Source organism: Triticum aestivum, chromosome 1D (genome assembly GCF_018294505.1).
Source record: "Triticum aestivum cultivar Chinese Spring chromosome 1D, IWGSC CS RefSeq v2.1, whole genome shotgun sequence".
In the NCBI taxonomy this organism is placed as follows: Eukaryota; Viridiplantae; Streptophyta; class Magnoliopsida; order Poales; family Poaceae; genus Triticum; species Triticum aestivum.
This window is the reverse complement of record NC_057796.1, coordinates 49891048-49901588: the sequence shown is the minus strand read 5'-3', so window position 1 is coordinate 49901588 and position 10541 is coordinate 49891048. Positions and strand designations below refer to the sequence as shown.

At 38.8% G+C, this 10541-nt stretch overlaps 1 long non-coding RNA gene across 2 annotated transcripts; it reads right to left on the bottom strand.

The window, feature by feature from the left end:
* Positions 1-6686: 6686 nt before the first annotated feature.
* LOC123164942 (uncharacterized) lies at positions 6687-7493 on the bottom strand. 2 transcript variants are annotated; one of them, XR_006482720.1, is made up of 3 exons: positions 7390-7493; positions 7195-7314; positions 6687-6801 (listed from the first exon to the last, which is right to left on the bottom strand). It is a non-coding gene; the product is annotated as an uncharacterized lncRNA (long non-coding RNA). The 2 variants fall into 2 exon arrangements; XR_006482719.1 differs by lacking the exon at positions 6687-6801 and adding an exon at positions 7071-7129.
* Positions 7494-10541: the final 3048 nt, after the last annotated feature.

Genomic DNA, 10541 nt, shown 5'->3' with positions numbered 1-10541 from the left:
CCGTATATAAAAGGGGGGAGGAGGGGTGGCCGGCCTTGGGGGCGCGCCATAAGGGGGAGTCCTACTTGGACTCCTAGTCCAAGTAGGATTCGCCCCCCCCTCCCTCCTTCCACCGGAGAGGGAAAAGGGGAAGGGAGAGAGAGGCAGAAGGAAAGAGGGGGGCCGGCCCCCTCCCCTAGTCCGATTCGGTTTGGGCAAGGGGGGCGCCCCTCTCATGTGGCTTTCTCCTCTCCTCCAATAGGGCCCAATAGGCCCAATACTTCTCCCAGGGGGTTCGGCAACCTCCCGGTTCTCCGGAAAAATGCCCGAACCACTGGAACCATTCCGATGTCCAAATGCAACCTTCCAATATATGAATCTTTACCTCTCGACCATTTCGAGACTCCTCGTCATGTCCGTGATCTCATCCGTGACTCCGAACAAACTTCAGTCATCAAATCACATAACTGATAATACAAATCGTCATTGAACGTTAAGCGTGCGGACCCTACGGGTTCGAACTATGTAGACATGACCGAGACACATCTCCGGTCAATAACCAATAACGGAACTTGGATGCTCATATTGTCTCCTACATATTCTACGAAGATCTTTATCGGTCAAACCGCATAAGAACCTACGTTATTCCCTTTGTCATCGGTATGTTACTTGCCGAGATTCGATCGTCGGTATCATCATACCTAGTTCCATCTCGTTACCGGCAAATCTCTTTACTCGTCCCATAATGCATCATCCCGTAGCTAACTCATTAGTCACATTGCTTGCAAGGCTTATAGTGATGTGCATTACCGAGAGGGCCCAGAGATACCTCTCCGATACATGGAGTGACTAATCCTAATCTCGATCTATGCCAACTCAACAAATACCATCGGAGACACCTTTAGAGCATATTTATAATCACCCAGTTACGTTGTGACGTTTGATAGCACACAAAGTGTTCCTCCGGTATTCGGGAGTTGCATAATCTCATAGTCAGAGGAACATGTATAAGTCATGAAGAAAGCAATAGCAATAAAATGAAACGATCATAATGCTAAGCTAACGGATGGGTCTTGTCCATCACATCATTCTCTAATGATGTGATCCCGTTCATCAAATGACAACACATGTCTATGGTTAGGAAACTTAACCATCTTTGATTAACGAGCTACTCAAGTAGAGGCCTACTAGGGACACTCTGTTTGTCTATGTATTCACACATGTACCAAGTTTCCGGTTAATACAATGCTAGCATGAATAATAAACATTTATCATGATATAAGGAAATATAAATAACAACTTTATTATTGCCTCTAGGGCATATTTCCTTCAAATTGGTCTATGCTACATTTTGGATTCTGTATGTTCGAAGGGTTTTTGCATGTGTGCATCGTGCAAAACTTAACTAAAGTAGCAACAACATGCAAAACTTACCTAAAATAGCAACATGCAAAACTTACCAAAAATAGGAACATGCAAAACTTACTTAAAAGGGATCCATGCACAAGGAATTTATGTTGTGAAGGTTTTTTTTCAAAATTTAGGTATTGCAAGTCCATGATTTTTCGCAGTGACTAGTTCACACAAAAGGGCTCCATGCACAAGGATTTCATTGTTTGGCTTTTTTCATTTTCTCTTATCCCTTTCCTCTTACCCCACCACTCGTTCACTCTCTCCCAGTCTCATGCTCTTTTCCCCTCCGCCGCCCACCGCAGCGTTCCCGGCGACGCACTTCGGCACCACTCCCCGGTGACGTGCTCCACACATCCACCGGCGTGTGGCAACCCCAACACCCTACCGGCGTCGCGCCCCGCACTACCCTCCTGGCGTCACGTGCCCCACACCCCCACTGTTATGCGGCACGCAACACTCCAGCGATGCGGGCGCACAACACCCTGCGATGACGGAGACCACTAGGCAGCGAGGCTGAGTGGCCTATGGCGGATTGGTGTTCGGTGAGGCAAAGTTGCCTATGACAGTCGAGTTGTGGTGGGCAGTGCGCGGAAACAGGGAGGATGCCGTTATGCCTCACCGCCGTCGCGTGATCCGACGAGAGGCTCTGAGCAATTGAAGAACGAGGGAGGCCTCTGCATCGATGACCCCCGCGACGACAACGAGAACCACCGCACAACTGTTGTTTCCCGGTGCGTTGGTCATGAGCTCCCATCTGTCTCCCGCCGGGGTCCGTCCTGAGCACGTCCGCAGCAGCTATAGAAGGTTCATTGGGGTCGAATCAGACGACAGCAGATGAGGTCGAGGACTGGGACCCAACTCGACCTCGACCATTACGACGGTGCACTGCACAAGCTCCCTGTGCTATCTACATCCATTTGCAGGTAGCACCTTTGCTCAACCTTTGTTTCTTCATTTTTGTTAGTTTATCTCTTCAGTTGCCACGTGATTACCCCAGGAATGCAGAACATTTTTTTTTGATGATTCTCATATTAGTGCAATTTTTATAGTTTTGCCATGATGTGTTGCCATGGAACTAAAAGAATGTTGTATTTTGCCATGTATATTTATAACTTGTTGCTATGGCAACTAGAAGCTGATGGAACTAAAATAATGTTTGTGTTTTTTTCATGTTCAATTTATTGATGTGTGTGCCATGGAACTAAATGAATGTTGTGTTTGCAGTGTAAATTTATAGAAGTGTTGCCATGGCAACTACAAGCTTTTGTTGCCATGTATTTAGTTTTTTTGTTAATTTTATAGGTCTGGTTGCCATGGCAACAAGAAACTTATGCTGCCATGACGACAACATTTATTGTGTTCTTTGCCTACCTATCCGAACAATGTTGCCATGGCAATTTTTACATTTTCGTTTTGAGAAAATGGCAGTTTGTTATCTTCTAACTTTGCTTTACCCATGGCAAAACTTATGACCCTTTTGCCATGTTATTTTCTCACACAACAAAATTAGTGTAATTGTTTTTTTGTAATTCAGGGAAAATATACTATTTATACCATGGAAAGTTTTTAGGAGTTATTGAATTTTCCATGTGCCCATGGATATTTTGCTAAATTTGCCATCCTATATTTTGTGTTTTAAAGAACAAACCTCCTAATTTTTCCATATTCCCTTTTTACATTTTTTGAAAATTTCCCATTTTTTATAGAAAAAATTCTTAAAACTTGCCATGTGTGCATTGCAAATTTCCTAGATTTTCTATTGCTTTCATAGAATCCATTTTTTCGTATATTTTCAATGTACCCTTTTTTCAAATCCCCTCAAAAGTTGCCAAGTGTTTTCTAGAGAAGAATTTGTTTAGTTTTTCCATGTGCCCAACTGCAAATTCCCATCTTTTTGAAAGAACTATATCCCTAAGTTTTGCCATCCTCTACAAATGAATATGAATCTCTATTTTTGCTATGTCACCATTACCAATTTTCAAAAAATTACCATGTGTTTTTTCAGAGAAACAAACTCGTCAATTGCGGGTTTTTTAACTCTTGTGCACTTCTCCTAACTACACGACAAGCATCTTTGTGTGCATCATGGCAATTTACACTTCTTTTGTCCACCATGGAGAAACTTACATATTTTTTCCATTAGTGTATGTTTTAAGGACCTATGGCATTTTTTTTCCTTATTCGCAATATGGGAAAATTGCTTTTTTTTATGGGACAATGGTAAATTTAGTGTATCGATCATGGCAACTATAGTCTATGCATCATGAAAATTTTAGTGTTTCTACCATGGAAATTTTTAACTTTTAAAATTAAGTCTATGTATCATGGCATTTTTGCTTTGTGGACCACAACAAATTTATTTAATGGCCCATGGCAACTTTTGTCTATGCACCATGGCAAATTTAGTGTATGTACCATGGCATTTTTTTATTTTTAAAATTGGCCATGACAAATTTGCTTTTTAGACCACGACAAATTAGGCCCATGGCAACTATAGTCTACGCATCATGGCAAATTTTATGTATGTACCATGACATTTTTTTATTTTAAAATTGACCATGGCAAATTTGCTTTCTAGACCACGGCAAATTTAGGCCCATGGCAACTATAGTCTATGCAACATGGCAAATTTAGTGTATTTACGATGGCAATTTAATTTTTTTTAATTAGTCTATGTATCATGGAAAATATTGCTTTCTAGACCACAACAAATTTAACCCATGGCAACTATATCTACGCATCATGGCAAATTTAGTATATGTACCATGACTTTTTTATTTTAAAATTGCATCATGGGAAATTTCATGTATGTCTTTGTTCATAAACAATGAAAAAATTATATTGTATAAATGCTCTGCATGACAAAATTCATGTGATTTTGCCATGTCACCTTTTTATTTAAAAACATGGAAAACTTGCCATGGCAATTTAAGATGTCCAAAAACATGACAAAGTTATAGATGTTCAATGCCATGGCAACTAAAGACGTTGAAAACATGGCAAACTTGCCATGGCAACTTAAGATTTGCAAAAAACACGGCAAGACGTCCAAAAACATGACAAAGTTATAGATGTTCAATGCCATGGCAACTAAAGACGTTCAAAACATGGCAAACTTGCCATGGCAACTTAAGATTTGCAAAAAAACACGGCAAACTTCTTTTAATTAAGTTTGTCCAAAAACATGGCAAAGATGGCAAACTTCTTTAATTAAGATGTTCAAAAACATGGCAAACTTGCCATGGCAACTAAAGATGTTCAAAAACATGGCAACCTACGATGTTCAAAAACATGGCAAACTTGCCATGGCAACTAAAATCAGTATTTTTTTATAGACTGTTTTTTCATGGCAACTAAATGCATTTTTTTTGCCTTGGTTCCATAGAATGTTTGTCATGGCCATTACATATTAGTTTGAGAACAGGACAAGTGTGTTCTTTCAAAGTTGTTTTGCCACGGTAAAAAGTTTTGATGCTTTGAAATTTGTTTTGTCATGGCGATTACATGTGTGATATCATTACAAGTTAAGATGCTTTCTCCATTTATTTTTTAATTTTCTATGTGTGTAGAAAAACATTTGCATCATATCTTTTTTACACTAAACTATTTTTTATGATCAGCAACCATGGCATTTTTTATGATCAGCAACCATGGCATTTTTACACTAAACTATTTTTTCTACTTTTTCTTCTTCTTTTTTACTATTTTTTTGTTTTTTTTTACTTTTACATTTTTGGGTCTTTTTTATTCACGTTTGACAAGAGGCCCAGTAAAATGGACTATTAGGCCTTTTTTAGACCGTGCTGATGGGATCGTTCCGGCTGAGGGGTTTTCCCATCGAACGTTTTCGTTCGGTAAAACGTGCATCCCCGATGCGAACGAGACGTTCGGTCTGGCTCCTCCAGACCGAACGATCGGGAGACATCGAGGTCTTTTTTTTGCTGGGACTGTTGTACGTATATGTGCCGGATTCCGATAAACCAGCAGCATATCACGAGGACTCGTTTAAACCGTGATTAGTTTGAGATCTCATGTGTATACGTAGCTTACGGCATGCAAGAAATACAATGCGCTTCGCATCTCCAAAACCTACACATACTAGTAGAGTGCCCGTGCGTTGCCACGGGCCTGAAAAAAATGAGAACGTTCTTTTGTTCATATTATTTATCAATATTCGATATTGGGCAATTCTCTGGCAAACAATTACACATGAAATTAGGTACTCGAAACCATACGGATACTACACATACCTCCTACCATTTAGGAACCATGGCAAGACAATATATTTCAACACTTCCTCATCTACTATTCATAGCTTGCACATACCCCACCACTTCTCTTGGCTCAAAAGGACTGAGCCCCTTCTAGGATATCTCTTCCTTGAAGGCCATGAAATCAATCATTCAGTAAGATCATTTGTGATCGTAAATGGCATTTATAATTAGTTGATATTATCATTTGCAATATCTTAAAATAATAAAGTTTATAAATGCAATACTTTAAAAGAACTAATGCTCTGGTATCCATAGAGCTAGAATACATAAATACAAAAAAATAGAGGCATGTAACTATAACATTAGATAGCCCCGTGTAAATTGCATACATATAAACCCTTGTAATTTTTTCTTGAATTTTTTTACAGTAGGCTTTTAACCTAGTGTTTTCCTGAAACAAGATACTTATGTGAATAAAGCACTACTTGAGATAGCATTGTTAGTTGGTTCGCGCTAATATCAGGCCAACTTTCAAAAGGATATTGACAACAACCACTCCAGCTAGTAGATTCTTCAAGGAAAAAAATACTACTCTACACATATAGCAAACCTATGTAATTTTTTAGTACTCCCTACGTTTCTTTTTAGTGAGCACTTAAGGTTTGGTCAAAGTAAAACTTTGTAAAGTAAAACTTTATAATTGTGTTTGTAGTAGAATGCCCGTGCATTGCCACGGGCTCTTGAAATAGTTTACAAGAGTTACATGTTAAATTCCACATGTACAAAGAATATAACACAAACACAATTATTTAATACCTGGAGTCCATTTTTGCAAAGTAAATTGATAACATAAAGAAAAATTAACGACATGTCCACGTAACAAACTGAGGGATGTTCCAACTAAACATCTATTACAAAACTATTAATATCTAGATGATGCACTTAAGAAATTCTTTCACAATGTCAGGGAAGTTTCCTTTAGCTTCATTGTCACGATGTTTTAGCAAGTATAAAAAAAACTGCTTCCTCAATTCATACCCATCCTGCACAAACAATACATGTAGTTAGTATGAAAATTACACGCCGAAGGTCTTAAAACATGTAACGGACAAAACTCACCGGGCAAATCGGCTTGACCAATTCTTTACCGTTCCACCAGAGCATAAAATGAAAAACAAAATAGCCAGACACATTCCTGCAAAACTTTAAATTAATAATATAAAGAATATAGTGATAACAAAAGTAAATGTTTTTGTTATGAATTCATTACCCGTCTATACTCGTTGGAACAACGAACGGAAATAAACGTTGCCATTTAGATATATCATAATTCCAACCAGGCAGCTTTATTTCGAGTGCTTCTTTGAAATCCCTTGCAAAACTTTTTAATTTCAGTGCATGCCTCATTTTTTTTCCTCTAACGATTGTGATGTTTGAATAGGATCCATAATATATAGACGACGTGCCTCTTTGTCGATGACGTACAAGATGTATCGGCCGATGGATGCATAGGGAAGATAAATCTACAAGTGGGGCTATTAGAAACAACAATAAACCATGATAACAATGGACAAAACACTTTACTTACCTTGTTGCACGATGAGATGTCGTTGTCCATCCCAGGCCAGCTATCAAATAATGTTGCCAACGTCTGGATAGTTTCCTTCTCGCAAAACTTCTGACCTCGTGTTGACTCTAGCATCATGGACTAAGCAAAAAAAGAAATATTGTTTAAACATGTTGATACTAATGACACATAGAATGAAGAGTTATGATAATTTACACAAAATCGTAGATCCATGTAGTGTACAGGAGGGTCTGTGAACAGTACTCCCTCGTCACATGCCAGCATACGCACGGCGGTGTTGAAGCAATCATTGTCCATGGGCTGCTCCATGTTAAGTATGCACTGAAGTTTTTTAAGACTTAAGCCCATTGGCTCGGGTGTCGAGCTCCGGACTCATACCTTCCTAAAAATTGGACGGTAAGAAGAACAATAATATACGTCCGCACATTAAATATTGATACATGATACTTACTCTAAACACCCGGCATCATCGATCGACCTGACGTAGTTGCAGAGGCCGGCAAGTAATTCACGTTGGTCCGTGGGTATGATAGTGATTGGCGCAGGACGTTTGTCTTTGACTACGTCAGATGGATTCTCCAGGATCTCGAGATCAGAATTCGCTAAAGTTTCTTCATCGTCAGGTTGATGGTATATGGGACCTCCTTTTAGCTTATTCAGCTCTGAATCGAGCAAAATGACAGCTATTTTTTGTCGAAAATGTTTCATATCCTCCTACAAAATATATATATAAACAATTTATATAAAATTTTGAGATAAAATAACGAGATAATGTATAAAAATGAAATACCTGGGTGAACTGGTCTGACAGTCCATGTGAAGTCCAGTATTTCATATAATTTAGCATAAACAGTCCACATGATACGCTAAAATATTATAAAATAATGCTTTAGAATATCACACAGATGAATCAAATGAACAAACCATTGTAACAAGTGCTTACCCATCGGTTTGTATTGCCTCATGAAACTGCTCTACTACCGTCCATTTTGTAACATTGAGATCGGGCCACTTATGACCTCTGATAAAATCCGGACTATGCTCTACAAGTTTCAGACGCTTCTTGAGTCCTAGTAACTATTTTATATATAAGAAATATTAGGGATCAAGGCAAACAAAAACATATGTTAAGATGAATAAAAATAATAGATAGTTACCGTAGTAGCAAGGTCATTGCGTTTGACCCGAGAACCAAGTGAGTCCAGTACTTGAATCTCACGTTTTTTGGCATTGGCGACTGCTAGATACCAATGGTAGCCCGGCATGTTAATCGGAATGAATAACTGGTGTAAATATCATACAAGTCACGGTCGCAATTAGATATAAATATTAATAAATCATTATACATATGAATTGAAAAAACAATCCATAATTATATGCATGGATAACGAGACAAAAACTAACCATGTCTTGCTGTAGATAAGTATTAACATGATGCACAATGCGGTGATATTTTGATGGGTCTATGTCTCTTTCCCCGTCTTCTTTTATCTGGCCAGATACAAACGTGCTAACAACGTGTACCTTTTCACTAGCCCTGTCTTGTAGATGGTCGTGAGCAAGCATGCAATATATGTAAGCATTTATCACCTGTAATCAACATTTAGATTATATGTACATTTTATGATATTAAATATTGTTCATATTATTAATTACAAAGTTTGTGCAATTGGTCTTACACCATCATGTAAGAACATATCATCTTTCATAAGGCATTCCAAATCGTCGGTTGATAACAGAGCATCTCCAATGTCCACGAACTAGGTATTCTTGGGGGCAGACTTGATTGATTCGATGACTGTAATATCCCTAGGGGTACAAACATAGTCTGTCGAATTCATAAATAAATGAGCCAATTTAGCAATCAAACTGAGCAAAATTAGTTGAATACAAAAGGCAATATCAGAAAAATAAGATTGATAGTAATATTAAAAAATACCTTGTGGGATAACATGTAAATTAGCATCCTTTTTTGGTTTGTTGTGAGATATAACCTCTTCGACATTTTTATGTTGTGAATTTTCGTCCCCTTTCAGCAACATCGCATCTGAACCCTCAATGGATTCTTTCCGTGCATCTCCAAAGTCCATATCCATATCTCCTATATTCTGAAAAAACAAAAATATAAAAATAGACCTTTCGTGTTTTCATGTATAATATACATACAGAGGAAGGTTAGCTATATGCACATCTTCTCGTGGTGTTTCAGTGCGGTCTGTCATCGTTACATCAGTGCATATGTCGGAACCAATCACTTTGTATCTACGATGAAATATATATGATGAAATATAAATGATGTTTTCTACTGCATAATATAATCATATATAATATCTAAAAAAATAGTAGTGAAAATAACACACTATTTTCTCTATAAAAAAATAATTGACATTATTAGGAAAATATGTTGATTAAATAATTTAAATAATTGTACTAACACAAAATTAGGGGAAAACAACAAACTGTAATGTTCATATATAATGAGTAGTCATATGAACATCATTTAAATTATTTATATAGGCCATGGAAATTTGTCCAACAAAAGAAAAAAAACATGCAAACAAACATTCTTCAACCAAGTAGATTTATTTATACATCAAGCAAGTTTTGTTGTGGTACCCTTAGTATATGAAAGGTAAATATAAAAAATATTTATTTTTATGAACCATATTTAATAAATATATATATATATATATACTTTTATTGTTTCTGTGAGGTATGTATACTTTTAAAATCCTACACATGCGAGTCTAGCATTTCTCTCGTTGAGCAAAATTTGCACACAAGGCCCAAATTAGCTACCCAGCACGGCCGAACCTGCACCCAAACTTAGCCCCATAAAAAAATAACTATAAAATAAATTACCTTATCCACATTATATTTTTTCTGAGGGATTACATTATAACTGGACAAATGGGCCGGCACTTACCGGCCAGGAACGCGTGGTGGCCTCCATGGCCCAGGCACTATAAAGTTGCCTAACGGGCCGGCTCGACAGCCCACCTGGCACGCTGGCGTCTGGGCCCAAACCCTAACCCCACTCACTCACCACACTGGGCCCAAAACGTAACCCCACTCACTGGCAACCCTAGCCTTATCCCCTCCCCCCGCCGCATCCAAACCCTAACCCCACTCACTCACCATAGTACCCTCCACTCACTCATTTCCTCTTGCCCTCTCCCCTTCCCCGCCGCGTGCCTCGACGAGCCGGCGCCTGGGCGACTCCGCTCACCGACCGCCGGATCCCATGCCGCGGCAAATCCTGGGGCGGCCTCACCGGCCCTGTCCACCCCCACCAGCAGCTCGGCCCTCTCCCCTCCCCCCGCCGCATGGCCGCGCGCCTCGACGAG